The 27,226-nt window shown below is 41.6% G+C and overlaps 1 protein-coding gene across 1 annotated transcript in view; it reads left to right on the forward strand.

The window, feature by feature from the left end:
- FGGY (FGGY carbohydrate kinase domain containing) overlaps positions 1-27,226 on the forward strand; it is a 280,748-nt gene that overhangs the window by 32,573 nt on the left and 220,949 nt on the right. The window contains exon 5 of the mRNA XM_051625113.1: positions 25,499-25,563. The gene's annotated coding sequence lies outside the window, so the exon portion shown is untranslated. The remainder of the gene's footprint in view (positions 1-25,498; positions 25,564-27,226) is intronic.

Consider the following 27,226-nt stretch of genomic DNA (forward strand, 5'->3'; position numbering starts at 1 on the left):
CTGCTGCTGGAAGTGGGTTGATAGTGATGATAAGCCTGGCTGGTTCAGTAGGTGAGAGGAGATGGCAGCCAAGCCTCATAGCTTGCCAAGGGAAAAGGTTCCCAATACCTCTGCACTGACTGCTACTAAGAAAAAAAAATATTTTTAAAGTATGTCATTGTATTTCCTGCCCCTTGGGAGCAAACATGCAACACGAGCTGCAGTGCAGCACCGAGGATCCCCTCCTGCTCTGCAACTCCCTCTGCAGATGCAGCTGGTTGATGTGTCTCAGCTCAAGCTTGCCTGCTGCCTTTAAGGAGCAGGGAGCATGACAGAGAGGCCCTGGTGTGGCCCTGCAGGCCTGAGGGATCTGGACACAATGGGCAGGAAGCCAATTGTGCCTCTCCTGCAGTGCAGGAGATGTGCTGGTTGTCGATGGTGCTGAGGAGCTCACAGCCATTGACTTAGCTGCTATCTGACAGCGTGGGCAAACCCAGAGTGCTGCAGGAGTGTTGTTGACATCTGAATTTTGATTTAGTATTGAATACATGAGAAATATGATGCTAGAGCTCTGTCCTGCTTGACTGTCCCTCTTACGCCGTGTCCACCCTGCGGGCAAGTGGTGTGAATTCCAGTTTTATGTTGACTGGTGCCCACAGACACTCCAGTGATTTAAATGGGGCTGGCCCAGCACAATGCCAAATTTAATTGAGATCAAAATGCTGTTAAAACTGCAGCAGATCACGTTTCTTCATTTAGAAAGAAGCTAGCAGATACTGAGGAAAGACCTTGAAGTCTCTATGAGCAATGACCAATTGTAATGCACTTCTTGTGCTGTTAGTAAATAGAGGCAACTTGACTTGGTGCTCTGCAGGCTGTTCTCTCACCATAAGGACCTCTGAGTAAATAACAGAGGCACCTGGAAGTGGATTTTCAGGGATTTTCTTCTTGTCTCCTGCTCTTTTACAAGTGTTGCAGTGGAGGAGTTGCAGCAAGGCATGAGGGGCCCTTGTCTGACAGACCATCCTGCTTGCCCCAGGAGTCCGCTTATCAAAAATGAGGAAACAAACTCTAGGATGTTGTCATGGGGAGAGCCAGGTGATTGCTGTGTACTAACCTGCTATCATCAGGTGTTTTCCTAGTGATTGTCATCGTTACTATCCCTCTGGGGCTATTCAGATATGGGAAAGTGGAATAAATTATCAAAGAGGATGTTCATAGCTGCTAATTTTCAGTCAGATTTGATACTGGTCCAAGATTTAACACTTCCTTTCTCTGCCAAGCACATACTAAAAATAACATATTTTCAGTGTATTGGAGACCACTAAAAACCTGTGGTATTTGGCACTTGACTTTTGCCTTTCATCTGGAGATCTCCAAGTAAAAAATTGGTGCTTTGCCATGTCCACTTGGAATTGGGAGAATTCGAGACATTTTTTGGAGCTGCTTGAGATGAGATGTAGGTAAACAGGAGACAAAACTTCCGAATGGCTCAAAAGGTCTGAATTTCCTTGTTGAGTAACATCTATGTAAAAAAAAAAAAAGCAAGTACCTTTCCCTTGGCATTCTCATGAGTCCTCTGTGCCTTAGAGCATGGTTTCTGCTTCATAGGGCCAGGGGAGATGCACATGGTGTGTGTCATGGGGACACATTAACTGAGAGGACAGTTCCCTCTGCAGAAAGGTAATAGCACCCAGTAAAGCTTGGGGAGGAGTTAATTCACATAGTGTTGTTAGGTTTTGGTGCTGTTTTGGTTTGTTTTTTCTAGTTAAGCAGGGCTTTAGACTGCCTTCCAGTAATCAGGCTTGTTAACTAACACCCTGACATGGGGAATGTTGTTTTTTTTTTGACAGAGGGTTTTCTTTTTTGTTGTTACTTTTTGTTTTTCCTTCTATGTACTTTATTTTTCTCTTGGCTCTTAGTCATTGGTAACAGAGATGGTGGAAGCAACAAAAAAAAAAATAAAGGCACTGTTTGGCTGGAAGAAAACCAGAAGATTAGGTCTGTTTGTTTAGATTGGTTGTAATGTCACCAGGAGTCAGGAGGGTTCCCTGCCTTTTTTGTAGGCTGCCTGTTCTGCCATGAGTATAACGTGTCAGACGGGTCTTCTCAGGCCTTGGGAAAGCAGCTGCTTTTTCGCTGTTGGGAAAACAACACATAGGTGGTGGGCTTCAGCCAAAAGTCCAGTAAGAGAGCTTAGATAGAGACACTGATCTGAAAGGCAGGCTGAGAGCGAGACTTAAGTTCCCCAAGGAAACGGGATTTATTTGGATTCTCTCTCCAAGTAGTTGAGCACTTTTATCCCAAGACTCCCAAGTAGCTGAAGAGCCTCTTTACTCCTGAGCCAAAGGACAACTTAATGATAGAGTGTGTTTGATAGTTTTGATTGCTCTGCTCATGTTGATAATTTGCTTAAGGCTCTCAAAGCATCTGTAATTTAATCAAACTGGCAACAGTAGTCATTTTCCTGGAAAACAGCAAGACTGTTCATGCCATGGTGGTGCTGTGCACAGCTGGCTGTGGAGGCCACCTGCAGCTGTAGAGAGCAAAGCAGGTTGTTCTGGGAATCACTGTTCATGTTGTGCCACCTCTCACAAAACGGGGGGTGGATCAGGCCTTGTATTACCACAGGTACTGGGGCGTTTTTGTTACTGGGAAGGGGATGTTCTTACTCTTTGATGTTGCAGTTGTGATGGCATGGAGATAACTAGAAGAGCCTCCTTACTGTGAGCAAGCATTGGATCATTTATTTGGCACAAAGAATGAAGTCACCTGCCTGATGAGGGATTTAAATGTTAGGGAAATGTCATAACTGCCCACAAGTATTTGATCTGCCAAATCTCAGGAAAGTTGTCGTTTCTACGGAAGCTGGTGTTATTGTGTTTTACCAGTGTGGCTGTACTGTATTGTCTACCTGAGTGTGCACTGAAACAATTTGTTATCTTCTGCTTGCCTTATCTCTTCCCATCCTGACAGGTGTGAAGAAGTACAGGTGGATCATATAAAGTTTTTTTCTCCAGTATTGATGCTAAGGTGCAAGTACCATGCCTGGTTAGAGATATTTCATATCTGACTGTTGCATCATGCTAAGTGACCTTCAAACTCCTGCTTGTGTGGAGACTGTGGGAGCCTTTTGATTTACAGCAGTGCTGTTGAAGTGGTTGTGCACCTTGGCAAGGGCCAAATTACTATTTCAGTTCAAGCCTGTGGGTGATGAGTGAAGAGACACATTTTGCACTCCTGTTACACTGTTGAGAGATTTATTTATTTCTGAATGTTACAGTTTTCATTTGAAGTAAGAAAAGACCTCTTTTTGCCTAAAGAAGAAAATGTCTTGATGAAACATTTCTGTGTCTCTTGCTTTACTTTTCATTCCTTGGAGGTTGCTTCCTCAAGGAATCTCTGTCCCAACTTCTCCAGCTTCTGGTTGTTCTAGGCCTTTCTCTCCATGTTAATAATTTCTGACTCTTGCTTGGGTTTCTTCCAGTACCTTTCTCTTCATCTCAACCTGAATAAAAAATAAATCTTTCTGTTGCATCTTGAGTCTCTTTTCCCTTGGCAGCAGAAAAAAGGGAGACGCTGCTTGTGGAAAACTAACCACTTTCAAACCTGTGAACACAAATTGGGGCTGAGAGAATCAGATGCTCTCCAGATCTGGAGTTGCTGTGCCTGGTGTGGAGATGGAGAGATAGTAGACGTTTGGGGGATTCCTGTGTTGCTTCTGGGCTGGAGGAACAGAAGTGAAAGACAAGACAGCTGCAGGGGGAGCAGAATTAATTCCCCGTCTCTCTGTCTACACTCTCTGGCCTTCTCGGACGACGAGCAAGCAGGTGCCTGTCGGCTGAATTGCAGTGGATATTGCACAAGAAACTGTAGGCTGGTGGAAAGACTCCAGGGAGCCAGCTTCAGCCTACGGACAGTAGGTTTGACTCCCTTAGTCTAGACACTCTCACAGGGATTACATCAACAATAATTTGTCAGTCTCTGTTTATTTTGTAGTGGCATGGTTAGTATTTACTAGCTGAGATTCTCCTTTTACTCTTCCATAGTCTATCATAAAAGATTCACTTCTAGCAGAGCAGCTACCTAGGCCACAATTTCCATGTTTTTGTAAATAATTTCAGTGATACTAATGCTTAGGGGAAGGAGAGGCATGTAAACATCCCCATCCCACTGAGAGGCAAGAACTGATTTGAAAATCTCCACTTCCAACTGACGGCCCAAGAGCATCACATATTTTAATAAGAATTATACGTATTCAAATATGTACATCAGGCTTGGGAATAAGTTATGAGCATACATTGCTGTCACATTAGGAAACCATTCCTTCAGTCTCAAAGCCACTGAAGAAATGAGTGTCACAATTCCAGCTTTTCACACAGTCAATCTACCCCTTTCAGGAACAGCAACTTGAGCAAAAATCCACACAATCTCTGGTAAATGCAGCCCAACTTTAAGCATTAATTTAGGTGCTTAACATCAGAGGACACTGGCTCTGGGTGCTCTGTGTTGGTGACTCAGCTTCCTTTTGCAGAGGCTTTTCAAGTCAACTTCTGCTCTGAATCACCCTCTGGAGGAGTTTTCCTCTTCCGATGGACTGTGTCGAGGTCTGAGTTAGGTAGAATGAAATTTTAAATAAAGCTGTGTGAATAGCCATCTTTTTAATTCCTCCCTTCTTTTTGCAACTAGAATTGGAAGTTCAAGGGCTGACAGCATTTTATGCCCTGACTTCTGGACTCCATTCCCTTCAGTGACATTTTGTCAAGTCTCCATAATACAGAGAGGGTGGTTGAACCATTATGTATGTTGCAGATCTGGTGTGAAATAATCTAACTCTACAAAACACAGAATTTTGAGCATGTGTTTACTGCAGTGCTTGGCTCATATTATGCCACAGGATAATACAAGTTTTACAAGTCTTCAGTGTTTTGAATCCCCTCCCCCAAATATTGAAAGGGCATTGAACTTTGCAACTTGTTGGTTGTTGGGGCGAGGGGAAACCCATGGAAAAATAAATCTTTTAATTCAAAACAAAAATCAAGGAACTCTCTAAAACTCAGAGGATCAATGTTGTTTTATTATTAAACCAGTGTGCTGTTGCTCCCATGGAAACAAAGAGACAAATATTTGGAGCTGTGTAACACCTTCCACCAAAATTCCAGTTCAGAATGTTTTGGAAAGTGTTTCTGTCAGTGAGAGCCCTCCTGTTCTCTGAATGACTGCTTTGTGCAGCCTTCCTGGACTCCAGTGCAGGCGACAAGGTGAAACTCCACACTCAACCTCATGAACATTACTTGTCTTTACAATTCTCTAAAAGGGATTAATTGCATCAGGAGGTCTTTGCCCAGTATGAATGATAAGTTGGAGGCTGTAGCAGTGACCCAAATGAAATGAGTGACAGCAGCAACATTTGGTCATTTGCTGTTGGTTTGGGTGGGGTTTTTTAAAATCAGTAATTTTCTACAGACCAGTCCTAGCAATGTGCCAAATGATTTCACCTTGAACCCAGCATGATCTCTTCAGAAATGGAGAGAAAAAAACCCCCATGAAATACAACTGACATTTTGGCTAAAAACCATATTTATTTTACTAGGATAATATGATCCATCTACTCATTACCAGTGGGAAGAGATCTTTCCATGCTGCCAGCTATCTTTTACCTGAGGCACCCCATCTGTTTATATTTGCAGGTTGGAGTGAGAGGAGGAAATCTGATCAAACTTGGCATGTGCTCCTTTTTATTTTATTTTTTTTTTTTAATTAAAATGCTTCTATTGTCTTCTCTTTGTCTGCACACTTTTTTTCACCTGCAGGTCAACCATCACATTTTAACTATTTTAACCAGAAAGTTTTCTTGCTACATTGTTTTCCAAACAAGGGGTTTGGTCCGAAGGAGGAGTAGTAAAATACATGGACTCTGGTTTTCTGAGTTGGATTTTTTTTAGTGACTCTAAGGTCAAAACTGTAATTAAATATCTCACCACTGGGAAAAGCTTCATAATTCTCATTTCCAGTGTGGAAAATGATAAGTGATGTCTCATTAAGTGCAAGCTCATTTTGCAACCTTTCCCTTGCTGGAAGCACTAATCACCTTTTTCTTGTCTACCCACATACCTATTTTCACACAGTTCATAGAACTTTAATATCTTAGAAATCTCTTCTGCTCTGTTAAATGTCTTTGAAATCTGCTAGTTGGTTTGAAAGCTATTAAGGATGGAATGAGGAAAAGACATTTACATAATATTTTTGCACATTAGGCTAAAATGTAAACTTCTGATGTGTGAGGAGAAATCCCAATGATTTTGCCTCTATAAAATTGTGCTCCCCTCCTGAACTAGAGTTCATTATGCTGCATCTACTCTGTGTAATATTGCTTGTACATGGAAATGTGAAGTAAAACAAGCACAGTCATCTCAAACTTTCTAGATAATAATGGAATTTTTCTCGTATCTCCCTCCCTAATGAACATCGACATTATGATCCAAAAACTGCTCCAAGTTGGAAGGTTTAAATTGTAACCAGCTCTGAAAATCATCCTTTTCAAATTACAGGCAGGCCAGAATATACCAGCATGGGAAAAACTTCCTTCACTGTAGGGTGAGTGAACCGTTCAGATGCCTTTGATGGACCACACACTGTAATACCTTTCAGTATTATCAAATAATAACTGGGAAAGCCTTGGCCATATGCTATTTGAACTGAAGTCAGAGGGCATCTTTGGCATGTGGTTTGTGGTCCCTGGAAAATAATGTGACGGGTGGAATATACTGAGGAATTAGTGCCTTTTATTTGTAAAATCCTGCTTAAGGTAATTAAAGTAGTGCAGAGCAGAAGGAAATCTTTTGCCTGGGCTAGTGGTTATCTGCCTATCATAGCCGAGCATGTCTCCTGTCTCAAAGGAGCATGTAATTCAAGAAGTGTCCCTATGAAAGGGAGAAGTAGCTTTTGTTCTCAAAAGCCAGCATTGTCATGATTGAGGCCACATGTTCCCTTATGGCTCCTAATCAGTTTGAGGCTGATTCCTATTTAGTTCCTTTCAACCATTGTTATTCCAGCTTTATGCTATTGTAAATCCACTCATTCTCATCAGGTTATACAGGAGTGACTCTGTAGTGTGTCAGGCTCCAGGTATATAGACACTGAAATTCTTTCTAAGGTACTTTTGGAGCCTTGTGCTGGGTCATATTTTTCCACATAATGATTCACAGCAACTGTGCCCCAGGCAGTGGCCTGAGCTAGAAGGTTATGCAGCAAAGCTACCATGCTTTAAAATAACAACTTCAGTTTTAAAGAGATGTGTGAAAAGGGAGGTGTGTTCTTGGGCTGAAGAGTGTCTACACAATTTGGACATGTTGCAGTATGGTGAAGGACACATCAGCTTGGAGAGGTACATTGTGGAAACTTGTATCTTCTTCTAAGCAAAGATCCTGCTGCTGTTGCAAAGTTATTGGTTGTGAGTATTTGAGGAAGCACACTCTATTGATCAAGGTGGCTGTGCATTAATTTTTTATAATTACAGTTTATTTTTCAGAATTGTAATTTTGCCAGAAAACACAGTTTTTGCTGCTCCCAGTTAGTTTCACCTTTAATTTGTCTGGTAACTGAGAATATTTTTTTTTGTTGTGAACGCATCACTGTTTGATCAAATACTAATAACTAGTTCTATAAATTAAAAAATAGTGAATCTAATAATGACAATTCTTACCCAGGCTGTAGGAAAGCTGGTTCTAGTTCCTTTCTCCAGAGGGACTTGAAGCTCTATCTCAAGCTTCCATGAATTTTAGGATTGGGTTTTCATTTTGAAGAGATCAATTTTCTGGATCGCTGACTGGAACAAGTCTCTTGCCCTTGAGGTGCATGTCAAGACCACAGTGCTGCTGATTTATAGGTCACTTTCCTTCTCCCTGTCTGGCTTGATGCTTTTTGATGTTCTTCACACAAGGGAGGAGCATAAGTAGAAGGGACTTACTGGGACTATTGCCCTACTACTCTGTGCTGCCCCAGTGGGGAACTGGTCCAGATGTACTTTCTGGGCATACTTTGATTAAGGGGCAAGGAGCCAAGCGTGTCAGTTGTTTGTTTGTTCCACTGAATTTAAAAGATGGGTTTGTCTGCCAAGCAGTTTTCCCCCAAGTCTTCCTAGTACTAACGTGAACTAAAATAATGCACTCTGCAATTGCTGTTATTAAACCCAGCAGAACTGTATTTCAGCCAATGCATTTGTGTTTAAAACAGTGAACTAATGATCAAATCCACAACTTCTAATTGCAACCAGCACATGGTGTTGTAAACATGATGCAGATGGCCTTGTTACCCTGTTAGCTTCCAATTAACAATAACATAAAATAAAATTTACTGGTCACTTAACCCTATATGTCTAAGTCTTAGCCTGACACGATTAATGTGTATTTGTTAACTGGAGGATGACACTAGAATTTCCCTTCTTGCACTTTTGCTCTTCCTTCTTCACATGTGATCATTTTGGATTAGACATTGGCTGCAGAATCTGCAGAACTTAAAAGTGTAATTTTTAGGAAAAAACAGAGTTGGTATGAAGTAGTAAAAATTATTATTCCTTCTGTAGCCTAAGTTACTCACTTAGCAACAGTCCTCAACTGGATCTGCTGAGCTTGAATTGATGATTCTCTTTAGTTGTTTGCTTTTTAAAAAGAAGAAAATCTCTTCTTTCATGGATGCTAATAGTATCTTCATTACTTGATTTTGTTAGACAAAAAATTTATCCAGCTAATACTTTTCCCTGCCTAATCCAACGGAGTAATTAAGTACGTGCCTAACTACAGTAACCCGAGTAGTATGACTAGTTAGAGTAGGATTCCTCTTGTGCTTAGTTGATTGTGCATATTTGGGTGGGTTGGGTCTGTTATGAGCAAGTTTATGCTTTCATGTGGGCTTTGTAGTGATGGTCAACTATATAAATTTGGGTACTTCTGCTAAGTTTTGTAACTAGAGGAAGAGAAGAATTTTCAGGAGCAAGAGAGCACTTTTCTGGCCTGTCCTAGTCTCTTCAGATACACCTGCAGTTTGTGTCTTGTTTTCTGTGTTGAATTGCTTTTGCTTACTGGATGTAACTGTGACTTGAGCCAACTCTGTTTAGGGTCCATCAGTGTAGATTAATTGGGTTTTACAGATTTACTCCAGTTAAGAATAAAACTTTTTCTTCCAAAATAAATAGTGCTTTAAACTCTGTGGCAGGTCTGCAGTGAGCTTTGGAAGACAATGTATTTTTTGGCTGGACGAGTCCTCACCTATGGTCTGTCTCATTCCAAATATAATCCAGTGGCTGTTTTTCCCAAAGGAGATCTGGGGAAAGAAGAAGTAAGCAGTGGCACATGGGAGGAGGAATGATGTTCAGTTAGAGCACTGCGATCTCTGCAGTTCTGAAAAGCAGGCCTCCTACGTAGGGGTCAAAACCTCTGTAGCAGTGCAAGAGAGATGATATCACAAGAGCTGTAATTATTCTAGTGAAGTATCTCCACACAAAATGTGAAGTGTTTTGAGACCTCGGAAGTCTGGTTTAGTTCCGTGTTTATGCAGCACCTGAAACACCAGAGCCCTGACCTCTGAGGGGGCTTCTGGGTGCTGCTGTGACATGAAAAGTCAAAAATTCTGAGAAAAATACTACTGGGGCAAAACATGAGATTCTCTGTATCAATGACACTGCAAGACACAGGAATCTAAGAATGTGTTTGACAGTCTGTCCTTGTAACCACTGAGAACTTAAAGGTCCAATTAAAACCTCATAAAGAGTAATTCAGTGATGTTTGCATATGTAAAATAAAATGCTTTCATAGCTCGGCTTTATGAGCATCTATGGACTCTAAGACCTCTGAAAACATTTGTGTATTTTTATGAATGTCATGAACTCAAAATTATTTAGCAAATTTTGCCACTTTTTTTTTTTCTCCATAGGCTTTCACCATTTCTTACAGCCCAAACCACAAATAAAGCATTAAAATTATTGATGTGAGCTAAGCAGGAGGGCTATTGCCAAAAATAGCAGTAATCAGGCTTGTTCTGTGTAGCTCTGGAAAAAGTATTCCCATGCTGCAGCAAAGATCACATTTTTTCCTTTCTTCACTAATAACAAAAATATTACCTTTCACGTGTTCTGTTATTGCTGCAGCTGGGGGATAAGCAGGTTGGATGAAGTTTAAGGTAGCTAAATGAGCAAGTCTTGCAGATCCAGCCTCCTGCTAATACAGCAAATTATTTGTGATGCTGTTCTCTTCTGGTGCTTTCCCACCCCCTATTTTTGCCCTCAAGATGATGGCAAAATGAGTCAAACAGGCAAAATTTGAATTTGACCTAGCTGAGCTCCAGGAGCACTGCTCTTTGTTCTTTCCAATTTATGGAGTGCATGGGAGCAGTTGGAGGGCATGGTTGGCCTCTCGGAGAGTGTGATAAGAACTGATGCTCACAGTACTGTCTTGCTGTGACCAGAAGGTCACTTTAACCCCAGAAAAAATGTGGGCTTGCTGAAGGTTGAAAAGAGTACAGGTGTGCACATGCCTGTAACTTGTCTTCTATAGTGTGTCAGTATCCTCTCAGAGAGATCCAGTCTGCTTAACTGTGATGGAAAGACACTTTATTCCTGGATAAGTATCCCTGGTGCAAGGGATACTTTTAAGCTGGGATCCCCAGTTTGGAAGACCCTCTCCTCACTCCCCAGCAGCAGCTCACAGGAGACCTACTGAGGGTAGGTCCCTGGATGGACTGAGGACTCAGCAGCACGTGCTGAATGGAGTGAGTTCCAACTAGTTATGTATGCAACACATACCCTTTTTCCCTTGCTGTGCCTAGGGCTTGCCAGATATTTCAAGGTGGCTTCACACGGGAGTTTGTAGGTCTTAACTTCCCCAATGTATAATGTTCCCCAATGTAAGGTTCCCCAATGTATACATTGATGTGTCACATATGTTAACATTATGATCTTGATAGTGGAGCTCTGGGGGACAGGTGTATGAGCAGCCAGCCTTCGTGTCTGAAGCACATCCTCCACTCCATATTAGACCTGCTTTTCTGACTGTCTCTTTCAAGCACCCTTGCTGACTGGACCCTTATTCGTATGTGACACTCTCATCAGGTGTCTGCATGGGAGGAGCTGAGCTAGCACTTGGCATACATGGTCTTTCAAGCCTCCAGAAGCAAAGTAGCTGTTTTACGGGGTTCAAACTGCAGCTCTGGGAGCTGTAGCAAATTGTACATGGTCCTAGACTGAGTCAGTACCAGTGGCACAAAGAGCCCACCAGGGCTGTTGTGGGGTAAGACAGGAGACTTTGCAAGGCAGGTAGAATTTACAGAGAAATATAAGTGATCCAATAAAATCCTGAGTAAGAAGGTGGGACACGTAAAGGAGACTTTTCTATAAAGCAGCTGATAATCCTGAGGTGTGTTACATTGCTGAAGGGAATGAGAGGCAAAGAATTGTTGTTGGCCATTGCAATAAGTTCCCTTGGAGAGGTACATCACTAATTCCTAAGAAACTGCACTTCTCTACTTCCTTCAGTCCTTAGCTTTTGTGCTAAGCAGTGCTGCTTTCTGCACTGGGGTTAGCAAGGCACAAAGACACAGATGATTTGTTAGCTAATGCTCCAAGTGATTTAGAGAATTATTTGGACAACAAGTTTTGGAGCGAGGTTCTTTTACTACCAATACCCAGGGCTGTCTTTTGGCAGATCTGAAACTAACACATTGCCTGTAGTTAGATGAGTACAACTAGTTCTTACCTTCCCCAGGTGATTTGAAAGGCTAAATTTATTTATTTGAGATTATAGGGTTTTGAGCTCTTAGAACAGTATCTGTACAAGGAATGATCATTGCCAGTTTTAAAATCCATCCTTGAGTCCATGATTCAGAAACAAAATGATCATGAGCAAAAATGAGAATGAAACCTGATACCCCTGTAAAGCTCAACCACAAAGAGCTCATCCTGTTGATGAGCTATTGTCAGAGATGGAGTAGCAGAGAAAATGGGCAAGTGCTGTATGATGTTTTAGCAGTGACTCTGGAGCGTGTTCTGCCACAACTGAAGCCATCAAGGCTCTTGTGTCTGACTTCAGAAAACCCTGTGTTAAGTTCAAGCCATGGACAAGTATCCAGTGACTAAGAACTCAGTAAGCATCAGGTTGTGCCTAGTGAAATCAAGATGATTCCTGCACTTGCTGTATATAAAATCCTTTACCTTGGAGAACAGTAGCAGCAGTCCCCAGGGAGGGCAGGTAAAGTGTGTGGACTCTGGTAGCTTGCATGGTGACAGCAAGAAGAAGTGAGGCAGATTTAAGGCTGGGGGAGAGAAAAACTTATGAAGCTGAGAGGTCAGTGGCAGTAAAGGTAGGACCTACAGAAAAAGTAGGATCCTGGGAGAGCTGTGTTCCTCCAAGCCCTATAGCTAAACAATGAGGAAAGAAACACATGCACATTATTGTTGTAGGAGTTTGATCTCATTAGATCAAAAGGACAACATCACAGCAATCTGTTGCTTGTGTAGAAAACACAGCATCCAAGAGGAGGAGGAGACACATGTGGGCAGCAAGAAAGCTCTTGAAAAACAACTAAGGAGACAGCATGGAATAAACAGCTTATGGGGTGGGGTCAGAGCAGTCCCAGTGCAGCCAGAGAGGAATGAGAAGGCAGATGAGTGGGTGAGGACAGACACCCTACTGAATGCTGATTGTGGCACAGCCTCCATCTGTCCTTCCTTGGTGCACCCACTCCTAGTGCTAGGAATAAGCTCTGATACCATGGAATCAGATTGCTATTTGTAATGGTAAAACTGCTGCTGAGAAACACAATATTTGTTTCCTAGTGAATGATAAAGAGACAATAATAAATGGTGTTTACAGGCCCAAGTTGTATCCTTCCTTGCAACAGTGCTCTTTTTCTCTACAAACTGTTTTACTTGTGCCATCACAGCCTGGAGATCTCGGGTACTAAATGTGTGGGTGACTTACCTTTCTTGAGATCCATTGATTCATGGCTATGAGACTAAGGCACTTAGATACTAAACAACTTCCACATTAAATAACCACCACAGGAATGATGCTAATATAAAGCTACATCCAATAATTCAATAACTTTCAGTGTTGATGAACCATTAGAGTTTCAGCAATTAGCACCTTCCAGTTGCAAAGATTCTTCTTGAGGACTGTGAATTAAAATAAGTCTGTAGTTGGTTAAATTGTGTGTTCCATCTCAGGCACTAAGCTAAAAATGTAAATTCCCTTCAGAAAGCAGAATACCTTCAATCTCATTTAATTCTTGATACATCCCTCAAAATCACTTTGTCTTTGTAACCTCACCTGAACAGGAATATCAGATGAAAAAGAGGGTTTTTTTCCTTCCTTATTCTTCCTTCATACAGTTAATAAGGAGAGGACACAGCTGTTCAGAGTCAGCTGTACCGTGCTGCCTTAACTACAGGGCAAGAACTCAAATGTCTGCAATATTGACACAGTATGAAAAGCAGACAGAAAAGTCAGAGCAGCTTGCAGACCCCAGGCTTGCTATTAAAGTAGTTCTCTCTTGACATGTGTACATGACACTTTCCTTATGACTGCCCTGATACTGAGGATGGCTCTACAGCTCCAGATGTCTGAATTTTGTGCTGCTGGTAGAGAACAATTCTGCTCAAAAACCTCAGGAGTGGTTGCACAATGCAACCATGTGAATGCTCTACATGGGGAAGTTACCGTGTTCTGAACCTGACTTCACTGTTGCCCACATGAGAGCTAGGAGAGGTCACCACAAAGGTGCACTGTGTGTTCTCCCTGAGGTATCAGTATATGAGCCTGTGGGTTTGTTTTAGGCATTTTTAAGGTGAGAAAAAAAATCCAGAGGAAAAAAAAAAAAGTAGCTAAATCTTTCTGCATGCTTGGTGGTGGGTTTTTTTTGGTTTTTTTTTTTGTTTTTTTCCAGAGGGAACACCTGCCTGGGGTGATCCTTCATTGCATGTGTTCATGAGACGTAGGAAAGCACCTCTGTTTGCTTCAACTTCATTAGTGGCAGCCCAGCTTCTCAAATAAGCACAAAGATTCTTTTTCTTGCCAGCTCCAAACAGATAAAATTACTACTTGGTAAATTCCACATAACCTTTAAGGCTTTCAATCACAGCAGTAAATGCTACTGTGTCCCAGCTCCTGCTTTTACTAAATTGTATTATAAGCACCTTAATTATAGTGCCTGCTGTCTGATGGGCCACGGAAAAGGTCATCTTCCAAAGAACATATGATAACAAGGGTGGAGTGATACTGGTAGTTTTTAGTCTGTTGGGAAAGAGGGGGCTTTGCAGAGAAGAAGATTAATAGTAAACAAGGTTAATCTAAATATATCTCAGACACAAAATACCACATTCCTTCAGGCTTGCCTTCTCAGGGGCTACTGGCATTAACCATTTTACTGTGGGGACAGCCACACAAAGACATGTTCCTCCTGTTCGGAACAGAGCTAAAAATGAGGTATGTTGTTGTTGTCATTTTACTGTTGGAGCTGCTGCAGTACAGTGAGCTCTCTCACTTGTGCTGCTTTTAGCAGTTGAGTTCAGGGCTTCCAGGTTGAGATCTAGTTCAAGGGCAGAGAACTGAACAGAAACGTTTGCAGTGACTTCATGGTGGTTTGACCAAATTCTCCACGCTGCTGCGAAAAAGAATCAGACCCGGGTTCTTACAGACGGATAAGTCCCCCAATCTAGCCTGGGTCTGCCTCTTTACTTATTTAATTATTTTTATAGGTCAGATCAAATCTAAGTTGCAGGCAGCTCGCATGTAACGTCTCTGCTGTGCTCAGTCTAGCAAAGCATCTGGCAGGACGATTTCATTTCTGACTCCCACTGTTAATGGCACGGCTTTGGGCCTTTGGGTAGGCAGGCTATCCTTATCACCTTGGCAGGCTTCCAGCTCCAAATAATAATCCATTAACGTCTGCCCTGCTGGCATTCTTGCCAAATACAAGGGATATCTTTTAAATAAACATTGGCAGTTCCCAGTCGGAGGAAAGAGAAAGGGAGTAGAGGAAAAACAATCCTTGACATTTCAGTGACTTTGCAGGGCTAGCTGACACCTGGTACCACCCTTATCTGCTGGTGTTTATGCAGAGCTTCAAAACACAGCTTCTTCTGTTGGCTCTTTTGCTTTCTTTAAATAGAACTGGAAAGACTTATAATGGTAGGAGTAACTTTCTTGGATAGGCACTCTTTTCTTTGCCTTTTGTTGTTTTGTTTTTTTTTTTTCCAGGCCAAGGAGACCCCTGTGTTAACATCTGTGCTCCTGTTTTCCTCTCTACTTCAGCAAGAATAGCGTAGCAGGCTTGCATGCCTGCTACTTTGCCAACAGTATTTTTTCCCACAGATTTCCTCCCCCATGCATTAGATACAATGCAGATTTACTTTGGTGGAGGCACTTTCCCACCTGACTTCCTATCTCTTCATCCATCAAACACAGACAGACACATGGATTTGCCAGCAATCAGAGCAACTGGGGCTCATTCCATTCTCAGCGTTCCTTGGGAAGTGCTTTTTCTGTTTGTTTCAGCCATTTCACTTTCTTTCTCTGCAGCTGAACTCTCAATGACAGCTTGAAGTTTATTTTTCCAGCTGTTTTATTTTGCTTAATGGCAATAAAATTACTTGTTTGGATATTTATCAGTATCAATAAATGAGCTGTCTAGGTTTTATTTTTGCAGTCCAGTTAAGATCTGGAGTAGGACTCATTCTTCTAGAGAGAAGACAGTAATATATTAATTGTTCAAGGAAAAACACTGGGTCAAACCTAGAGCTTGATATCCAAGTCTGGAATTGGATTTCATTTTTGCTCATTCTGCTCATTTGCTTGATTCACTGATTGTGCTGACACTGCTTTAGTGTATATCAGTGGTAGTTAAGAGCACAAACAAAATCTCTTTTAGTCCATCTTTTTAACAAGTTAATTAAAAGATTGGACAGTAGATTGAAGGAATAAAAGTCTTGATTGTAAGAATATTTTGGTACTTAATTCCCTCCTGCTAATGACTTGGGACTAGTTTTGCAACTGCTTCCTTACCAAAATGACCTAAAATTTTATACTGTATTTTCAGCATTGTGTTTTTCTTGCCACTTTTCATCTGAGTGGTTGAGGCTATTCCTGTCTTTCCCTCCGTTTCAAAATAAACACCATCCCCAAGCATGATTAAACTCCCTATCAGGTTAGCATTATTACCAAAGTTTCTGATCTGCAGTTCAAAGTTCCCTCTAACCCCATTGCTCATGAGTGGGATGGGGCAGAGCGAGGGTCCCCAACTGCTAAAGGGCGCAGAGACAAACTGACAAAGTGCAGAGTGCATTTTTTTTTTCACCAGATCCTCATTTTGGGGCATTAAACATTTATGTCTCAGTGTTTTTGAAGCATGGTGACATTTGATTACGTGAATGTGTTTTCAATGAAGATAATTTAATCACCAGCAATGGGAGCTTGTCTATCTCCTAATTAAACTGGAACCAATCTGAATCTCCCCAAACCAATCTATGCTGTATTTTTAGTTCAATATATCACTCCACCCCTGGCCAGCCTGTATATGGCAAATCTTCTGCTATTTCCTGCTCAGTTGTTTAATGCTGGAGCCAAGGTAGTTTCAGTTCCTGAAACAAAACCAAGCAAAGCAAATGTGGTTACAATGGAGTTAACTGGAAACATTCCCAAAAGATAGCAGATTTACTCCCAGGGGCACAGTGATCCACCTACAATGGAAAAGAAGCATCATTTGCAAATCATAACCTCTTCACTCTGTGCAGATTCTAACAGGGCACTTCCAGGACTTTGATAATAGTTTGTACTTAAATGATGAAGAAGTGTTCAGTCCTTATGCTGTAATTGAAAAGACTGTTAAGCATCTTTGCAGTGAAAGTTATCCCCTTAGTTGTTGAAATATTGCAGCTGAAGTGTAAAAAGGGGCAAAAGAAGAAATGTGAAAGGTTGAGAGGATGCTTAAAATAGGCAAATGCATATTAAGTAAATTTAGGTCCCTCAACTGGATTAAGGTTTTTTTATTGCTCTTCTTCATTATTTTATTACACTGTACCAAACCTTAGCTGCTTGAAGATGCAGTGTTTCTAATTTTGCTAGCCAGGAAGATCCTTAAGTGCAAGTGTGCTCAGGGAGAGAGAAAGGAGGAGCTGCACTTGCTGTGTGGGCTAATAAAGCCCTTTGGTGGGTGTATTTAGCAGGGAGGAACACTCCATGGTAGCATCCATCTGAGTCCAGCTGTTAAGCTGTTAGTTGACTGGAGGTTAGTCTTGGAGGGTCTTCTTCTCCAGGTGAAACAGCGTTTTTAGTGCCCCAGAAGTGTGAGGGTGAAGGATAAATAAGTGCAGAATGGCTGCATGCAGTAGAGGCTGTTGATTTGTGCCAGGTGAGATCCGTATTCTGCTTTTCTGAAAGTAATCCCAAAGAGCACGTTGTAGAGTACTCCAGTGGATTTCTGCAAAACTGTCACTGGTACCAACTCCCCTCAGATGATAAAGCTTGCAGGACAGGAGAGAATATTTCCCATGGTTTGCTAAAGAAATATCTGAATTTCTCCTCCAGTAGCTTTGCAACCTGTTCTTCAAATTAGAAGGGTGCGGGTCTTGAAAACAGGTTCCTGTATGTTTAGTGAAAATAAAAAGTCAAATGCAGTGCAGAGGCCCAAGTTGTGTCTCCCACTCTTGTGCCTCCCCCTCCCCCCAGGGACTGATTGCAGTAGAGGTGAAACACTTAACAGAGACTGGGGAATCCACAGAGGAGTTAGTCTCAACAAAAAAAAAAAAAACAACACAATGGCAAATCTGGCTTCAGTAGCTTTTTTATGCACAGGCTTAATTGTTTAAATAAAGGAATGCAGTAATAGAGACACTTTGCTTCAGGCCTGTCTCTTTTAGAGACTCTGTAAGTATTTTCTAACCCAGATTTCAAGAACAACAATGTGTAGCTGTGCTGGAACAAGTGCTATTTTTAAGTTTCCTGTGGTTTGAGAAATTGTCAGATTTCTCTGTCTGAAGGATCAAGGGATCCAGAAAACCAGTTCTAAGTTTCTGGTATGAACGTTGAATTAATAAAAAAATGAATAGACACTGATCTTCTGCATTGTGGCAGGTGAAAGAAGATTAAAGAGCTCAGCTATGCTCATGTCAGTCCAGAGCTCAGCTATGCTAATGTCAATCCAGAGCAGCTCCAGCAACTGCAGGCTCTAGTGAAATAAATATTGTTTAACCTAGTTCAGGAAAATCCCTCCACTACTACAAAACAAGTTTTTCCACTTTTATGGGTCATGACCAAATCCGGAAGCAACCCACGCTGATAACCTGTTGCACAACTGATACTGAGTAAGAGTCTTCAAAGAGCAAGGCTCTGCACCTGCTGACCTCCTGGCTGCCTAGCAGGCCTGTCCAGGTTTAAAGGATGGAAGCTGCCATCTCCTGTGCCTGTCCAAGCCTAGCCATTAGTCAGCTGGGCACAAGAGAGGCTTTTTGTTGGTGCCAGCAGAAACAGGTCACATGCAGAGATGGATGTGCCACTGTACATGGGAAGCATAGGATGGTTAAGGTTGGAAGGGACCTTAAGGATCATCAGGTTCCAACCTCCCTGCTATAAACAGGGACACCTCCCAGTAGACCAGGCTTCACAAGCCTCATCCAACATGGCCTTGAACCCTCCGGGGAGGGGGCTTCCACAACCTCCCTGGGCAGCCTAGGGGAACCTAGGAAGATGCTGTCTGTCTTGCAGCTGCATCTGTGATGCTGTGGCCTACCTGCTGCTTTGTGCATTTTGTTATGGAATAGTTTCTGGAGCTCTGCTGGCTCTCACTGGTATGGCTGGTCCTATGTGTGTGTGTTATCAGGCCTGGTAAAATGTGTTAAGTCTGCACAGTAAAAATATGGTTTTTCTCATTATTATAACACCAGAGGTGCTATTTATGGATTTGACATGCTCTCTGTGACACAGCCTTTCTTGTTTCACTGCCAGCAGTGTCTGTGAACATCTTTCTTCTTTGTCTCTCCTGCCCATGTAACCACATGCCCCGTAAACATCAATAATTATGATTAAATATAAAAGAGATGCAGTGCCAGTATTTGTGTATTGGCACAGGGGAAGAAGAAGACAGAGAAGAAGGTAAGAGTTTTGTTTTTATGCAGACTGAAACATTACAGTAGCAGAAATGGTAGTACTTACAGTAATGTCACAATCTCCTGAATAATATAATTCCATCATTGCCTGGAAACGTAGCACTTACTCAGGGATGTATTTCACTCTTGAGTAAGTGTATAGCATCTCAGCAAATGAGTATTACTGTATATGTCCAGGAGATCATGTGGATTTGTTGACCACAGGACTTCTTTCTAGCAATGCTGCTTGCACAGGCCTTTTCATGCAGCTTTGAGCCAACTTACCTTCTAGCTCACATGTCACCCTGTGCCCTCTGCGAGTGGAGGGGCTTGGATGAGGTGGTGATGGGAGCCTGTTCCCCACTCTTGTGTAGACTAAATGAAAGTATCATATTGCTCCTTGCAATTCAACAAGTTGCTGGAGGCTTACACCAGACTTTGAGGCATTTTGGGGGTCTGTGTTTGATATTCTCCTCTCTGTTCCCTAGTGTGTATGGACTTCAAGGCACTGATACCTTTTTCAATCCTCTGAGTTTGGCTGGTGTCTTTTTTAAGACCTCAAGTCTTAAAAGTGGAGCTAGTGGAGCACAGCAGCAGTCTCTTCTGGTTTGCATGAATTTTTAAGAATCCAGAAGACTTTCCTGGGTGACATTAAACCAAAGAAACCCTGCCCATCTGGGTGTGTAAGGCAGCAAATATAGAGTGCTCTTAGCAGGGACTTTTGTATGAGAAACATCACATTTTGTGCCATACAATGCACCATGAAACTTTAAAAATACAATACAGGAATTGTACACAAATAAGGAGTTGCATGGCTTATGAAATTCTGGTGTGGCTTTACACTGCAAAATGACACATCTGTCATCGAGCTGAGAGAGCTTCTTCACTTTTTCTCCCTACCCCAAAGTGCTTTCTCCAGGGGAAAAAAATAAAAGTCAAATTGGCTGAAATACCATTCTTTCAATATTAGCAGGATATGGCTGTCTGTGGCCTGTGAAAGTGGAGAAAATATCACAGATACAATCAGCACATTATGCTGTTGACCCAAACAAAACTGGAAAGTTTTAAGAACAACCACTTTATAATGTCAGATTACCACGGTGTCTGGTTTTGGGAGCCTTTTTTTCTTCTTAGGGAGTTACTGTGCCAACATGTGAAAGAGAAAACTAAATAGAAACCAAGAAATATATCATTTTCCTTCGTTCCCTCCCGCTTTCTTTTCCTACTGGGAATATTTTTCTGTTTGTCTGAACAAAACTTACCCATTTGAGTACCTAACTACCATGTAAGATTGCTTGCCAGCCTGGGAAGTTGTTATGCAGGTTGCCCTTAAATAGCTCGTGTTTGACTGCAGAGCACCTGTTAGTTGATTGGGAGACAGTAAAATTCAGGGCAAAGGCTTCCCAAACACAAAGGATTGCTTGTGGAAAAAACCCTTGTTGATCTTGGATGAAGTTATAACCACTACTCGATGAGTTTAGTAAGGCATTGTATGGTGTACTAAGTCTGTACATGTGTTCCTGTGTGTGAAAAAACAACACCTGAGCTAAACAGAAGAGAACAGAGTTGAACTGAGTCTCCTCCTAACGGTCTTTCTTCAGGTGTATTTTATGGAGCACTTGTGAAAGGACTTTTTGTGTAAGCCCCTTGGAAACTCTTTTCAAAGCCCCTGAGCAGAAAGTGCCAGAGCCTGTGGGCCACCTCCCTGCTCAGAACTTACATCTTGTAGCTCACATCTTTCCAGTTCAGCCTTTGGTCCATCAGATCCAAACCCTGCAAGAGTCGATGGCCTTGGTGGGAGGTGGAGGACCTTGAAATAAAGGAGAATTTTTACAGAAAATGTTGTTTCTTTATCCCAGTCCCTATTCATTCAACGGCTACCAGACACTGCTGTACCCTTAGCTTTGCTTTGTGCCTCCTGTTTGCTGTGCTCTCCAGAGGCATCTAGCCCTTCTCTAAGAGTCAGCTTTGTATTCTGACTCATTCAGTGTTGTGTTTGTGTTTAATTTTATGGGGCAAAGCAACTGGGATAACCTTGTGAAGATCAAAACAGAGTACTTTTAAATGACACACGGTTGCAGTATTAATTTTCAAATACATTTAGGAATAATATTGACATTCATTTGTTCTTTATAGGAGTCTGCTTGTTTTGAAAGATAGACAGCAAAATCTTTTATTGATAGTATAGTTCACCTATGAAACAACACTCTCATTTTCAGAAATTTTGTTTTAAAAGAGCTACTCTAAGCTGCCTGGAGTCATGAAGCTGTTCCCCAGAAGACATCAGTCTAATTCAGGGCCCTCTAGAGTCTGTGGACATCTTTTTGTTTTGCTGACTTGGTTTCCAGTAAAGGGCTGAGTTATGAGGCGTGGAGACACCTCTTGGCCATGCTGACTTGTATCTGTAGGATCTCCTTGCTCCTCAGGACCTCTCTTTTTGTGGTTCAACTGTAGTCTGCTGAAATAACTTTCTTAGCAACTGTTGTTACTCACTGCAAAGCTTGTCAAAATTTCCGCTCGCTTTCGGGGCAAGGCAACGTAGCGAAATGGCACAGTATGAACAGCCTTGCCCTGAATGGTTATGGTGCACAAAGCCATGCCACTATATTTTTGATAGTTTTTGGGCAAACAGGTATATTCTAAATACTTGCAGGGTCCCACCAAAGTGAAATTTGCTACCGGAGAGAGCAGCCTGCTCCATCCCTAGTGCCTGCAGGACCTGGTAGGAGCTGGTAGTTATTTTTTACCATTCAAGTTACTTCATAGCTTTCTTTTAACATTTCAACCAGAAAAGAGTTATTTCTTAACCACCGTGCAAGGCAGCACCTCTGTAATCTTGCAGGACTTGGGATTTACCACCCCACCACACACAAACAATACCTTTTACTCCACTCCAAAGGCCAGAGTGAACACCATCCACGTGTTTGAGTGTAAGGCATCCAGGCTCAGGCTGAGGGAAAGCCAAGCATGACACCAATCACATGCAGCAAGCTGATCTTCTGATGCCCTTTTTGTTGAAAACCTGATAATTTGTGCAGGCTGGATTCATGAAACATTTGGTTTGGAGCTGGACAAGCAGGACCAACAAACTGGATGATTGCCCGGAATGCTACAACAAAGGCAGAGAAAGAAGGAGCCTCTGGTATCATTCAAGTGCTTGACTGTTTTTTTTCAGCAGGTATTTTTTCAGTTCACAGCAGGCCATTGACACCAGAAAGTGCAGCAACAGCAACCTCAGTGGTGAAACTGCCAATGTTACAACTGGAGGGAGATAACATATTTGTTGGAGTGGCAGTACCAGGAAATGGCTGAGACATCCCACGACAGTAGATGTGCACTCCATAGCAGAGGGACATATTTTCTTGCAGGCTAGACTTCCACCAGACCTGACCAAAGGCAGTTTTGGCTGGTTATTTGAATTACCTGACCCACTTGCAGTAGGAAGTCATTATATAGATAGTAAATACCTACCCCACCCTTGGTAGGCAGACAGACTCTTTGCCAAAATGTTCTAGCTCAGCTTCATAGAATATAAACTATTGTACCTTTCTAGTTAAAACTGTCACTGGAAAGACATCAAAAGCTGCTGCTGTTCCAGTAAACTGCTTCACTTCTTGGCATTCGATCATTGAGGAGGAAGCCTCTAGGATTTACCTCTTACCACCACCTGGAACACAAATCATACACAAAGAACAAGTCTGAAATTTTCCTGAGGAATAAACCACTTGCCTTCTCCCAATGGTGAGAAAAGCTCTCAGGTCCTCTGGCAGTCCAGGAAGTTGCCTGTGAAGGAGGATACTGATAGGAGCTTTATACAACCATTCATTTGAAGTGTTAAAGACAGACTCCATGATAATTTTTCCCCAACATTTTGTTGTATTTTCTTCTTATGAAATCTGCAGCTAATGTAGCACAGATAAAATGCTTGGTGTTCAATTTTTGTTAACTAATGGATAGGTTTAAAATTTTAAGCAAAGTACTCAAAACATTATCTACAGGTTATATATATATATATAAAAATATATATATAAATTATTATTATATTTTTTAATCGTGTGGCTATTATAATAATTTGTGAGTGTGAATTCTTTTCCCCATAAGTCGATGAGGTTTCTCTGAATTCTGTGGCCTGCACCAATTTTGGCCTTTAATATAACTCTCTGCAATTTATCACCAGATTAAGATTCTGATCTTGCTTACACCAAAATATAGTTGGAGAAAGTCCGTGAGACGATAGATTTATACTGATGCAGCTAAGAGCAGATCTGATCCAAAATAAGTAAGAGAGCATCTCTTATGATGATGGTGTTTAAATTAAAATGATGATGGTGTTTGCTTGGCCTGTAGGAGCAGGTGATGAAGGAAGAAGAGAAGAACTGTCATGTCTTCTACTACACATATATCTCAGTTTAATTTTGCTTATCTTTTGTAAGACTTACAGGAGGCTTTATATTAAGTGAGACTGCGGATACTGACACTTCAGATACTGGGATGGGGTGGAACAGTTCATTTGGCAGAAAGTGAAGTGAAAATTTTATTTCCTTCAAAGGTCACTCTCAGAGTTCAGGGGGTAATTTTTCATTTTCTAAAGCCAGGGAACTGGCATGCTTGTCCTCCTCTGCAAAACCAGGGACTAGTATTGGCTGAAGTCGACCTGATCTATCTGTCTGCACATGGCTTATGTATTGCTGCTAACTTTGTGCACCACATGCTTGGTGCCTGGGTTGGACAGGCTTTGGAGACACCACAGCTAAGTTAAAAAGGATTTATGCTCCTGTTCTCCTTGATCATCAGTCACATTATGTATGGTGTTAAGGACAATGAGTTGCATTGGGCTCAACAGGGGATTTTAATGCACTAAGACAAAGATCCATAGAGGATGTAGGCACCCAGCTCTGAGGCTGGGATGCAGAAGCCTTAATTAGGATGCTACTTTGCCTGCACAGTGAATTGGGAGAATTCAGTGTCCAGCAATGGGATTCACATGTACCAGTACCCTCAGCAAGGGGATTGAGTTAGTGAGCTGGAAAAATGCTGAAGAAAAGATACATTTCAGCACTTCAGTTGGTATCTAAGCCCTTTTCTTAGATCTGACACTGAATGCTGAAGCTTTAATAATACTTACCATTCACCCTGTGTTTACAATTCCACTGAATTTCTTTGGGGAAATAAATCAAATTAAACTTTTTTTCACTTGACCCTGTTATTAAAGTAGGAAGCCTAACACCAAACTGCACTGGAGGCCCAGTGCTATACTGGAGCCCCAGTTTTCTTACTTCTTATTTATGAATGCTCTTCATCAAGTAATCACTGCTTGGCACAGTATTAAGTTTAATCACTGAACTCTGAAACCTTGTAATGTGTCTACCTACTCCATGGTTCCATTTGGATGGAAATTTTCTATCTCTTTTAAAGACTACTAAAGCCCTGCCTTTCTCCTGCAGAACAAAAGGGTATTGTTTGCTTTGTTTTTTGTTATTTTCGTGTTCAACAGAAGATGATTATTCTGTTTCCTTAGTGCTGAGATCCCGGTGAACATGTAGACCTCCTCTCTTCTTGCTTTTCTTTCCCCTGGGTGACTATAAAATAGAGTAATTTCCTTCACACGAACAGTTATGGTTGAAATGCACAAAAGCAAATGTTATTTATCTAAACTTTCAAGGTTTTCCTAGTGATGGTATTAACTAAAAAGTTCATGTGAGGCATAAGTAAATGAAGAAGGTTACAAGGCACAGCAGCAGCAGCAGCCATGAGAATAATACGCATTTATGATTAAGAATGAATCTTGCATGATATAAAAACATTTGTTTCAGTCAAAACCTTTTGACCTTTTAAGAGCTAACCCACAAACATGCAGTTGTTTGTTTGGATCCCAGTATTGCCATCACGTAGTAACCTAGGGAGAAAAGCTTTTTTGATCCCACAACTAGGCAGCCTGTGGACAGGAGAGCAAGGTTCTTGCTTTTTGAGAGCCAGCAGCCCATTCACAGTGGGTTGACTTTCAAAAGACCCATTTATTGAATGACGCAAGGTGCAAATTATGACTCACTCTGCATAGGTTAAGTTCATAAAAATCAACCTATATTCATCTTCATAGCACCTACACAGCTGCATAATGTATTTATTATCTCTAGGGTCCCATTAACCCTTTTGGAGACTTAAAAGTGATCTGCAGTACAACCCTTACAAACTGATGTTCTTGTCTGGTGAATTCAAGTTTTTATCAGCGGGGATCGAGTAAACAGCAGATTTTCTTCTCTCTGGGCAGGATTAGGTCACCAAGTGGCTCAGCAGTCTGGGTTTGAACGTTTCCTCCTGTTCTAACAGCCCTCATTAAAACTATGCTGATTGCTGATGCTGATTTCTGATATGTGACACTTTGTTTTCCAGGTCTCAACCCGACGAACCAGGTACTCTTCAATCTCTGTGTCCTCTAATGATCTTGCAATGATGCTGTAAGTAATTGGTTTTTATTATAAACAGCTTTTTAAGCAGAAGTTTCATGCTAGTCCAGCTCATTTTATTAGTTGAAACGTTTCCTTGTATTTCCCACTTGTATCACAACCTACTTTTTATGGTAGATTTAAGGGTGTGGGAGCAGTTTTGCTGTGTTTGCAAGGCCTTTAAAAGGACAGAACCACCTCTTCACCTTCTCCACCCATCTCCTTCCCCATCTTCCCTCCTTTCAAATGGAGGACATCAGGAAGTTTGGAGGTGCAGATGTGGTTCCTAAACCTGTATCAGTGAGAAAGGTCTACTACGCTGCTGGAAATGGTGTGCAGCCACTTGTTCCTGTATTTCAGCTCTCCTTCCTTTCAGGAAAACCAGACTTCAAGGGAAGGAAAACCCCAAATGACCCTTGTACATGGTATTGCAAAAATGGTGGGTGCTTAAAAAAAACGGTGTTACTGTACATACATGGCTTTATTTCTCCACTGATTCCTCTACTGCACTTCTCACAGCTATTACAGGACTCAGATGCACACTGAGAAAGGCAGTGTCTCTTTTTCTGACCCCTCTGGTCCTAACTCAGCAGAATTTTCTTTGTCTGGTAATATGGTCAAACTAGAGGAGGAACTATACCTTCGTTTATTGCTGTGGGTGAATAAATACTGCAAAAAGTCTTTCTCCAATGTTGTACCAAACACTGAAATTAATTTATTTCCTCTCTGTTCATAAATACCATGTGTCAGCTTTCTGCAAGCCTACTTGCAGAGATTCCTACAGAAAGGAAGTGGCAAAACTCCATGTAAGATTATTTACAGGAAACTAATGTGAAAAAGGAACATACAGCAGATTCTTTTCTATGTCTTTACTCAAGGAACACGTATTACCCCATGACTTTCATGGTCAATCACATCTAAACATTAAATGAGAGTTTCAGAACACATGGAGGGAACAGACTGGAATTGAGAATAAAGATATATATGCTGTTTGTTTTAAATTCATAATAAAACTTATTGATTACTAATGAATAATAGATGCATTTAAAGGAAATTATGGTCTGCTCCTGTTTAATCCTTGAAAGGAAAGAGCAGATTCGGTTATGAATTCTCTGTAATGGTTTATTCTTTAAGACAGAACAATGGCTCCTTGGTATGAAACTCACTGGAATCAGTAGAAAGACCCCCATTTTGTGCCCCAAGTTTGCAGCCTACACAGGAGTCTGTTATGGCAGCTGCCACCTTTGCTAATACACCAGGGTTTGGAGCAGGTTCCTCCAGGGCTGCCTTGGTAACGGCTCTTATGTCTGGCTGAAACAGTCACATATTCCCTGTGGATCAGGCACAGAGGTGGACCTATATCACACACTCACCTGTGCCTTACGTCAGTAAGTCTAGTATGTGCTGTTCCAGTTGTAGCTCTTGTAAATTAAACAGAGAAATAAGCTGCTTTCTCGCCTCATGCCACTGCTGAAATATGATCCAAAGCTCAGGTAGATTCCAGCTGTGATCTTGCTCCTTGGTTATGAACATACATTTATGTTCTCAAGACATTAGAGCTCCTTCTACACAGGCAAAAATTGTAAAAACAAAATGAACAACGTTCTCTGTGTACAGTAGAGTTATTTAAAGTGCCTGAGGGTTTGAACATAAGCAGACACTGTTGGCATACAAT

Source organism: Apus apus, chromosome 7 (genome assembly GCF_020740795.1).
Source record: "Apus apus isolate bApuApu2 chromosome 7, bApuApu2.pri.cur, whole genome shotgun sequence".
In the NCBI taxonomy this organism is placed as follows: Eukaryota; Metazoa; Chordata; class Aves; order Apodiformes; family Apodidae; genus Apus; species Apus apus.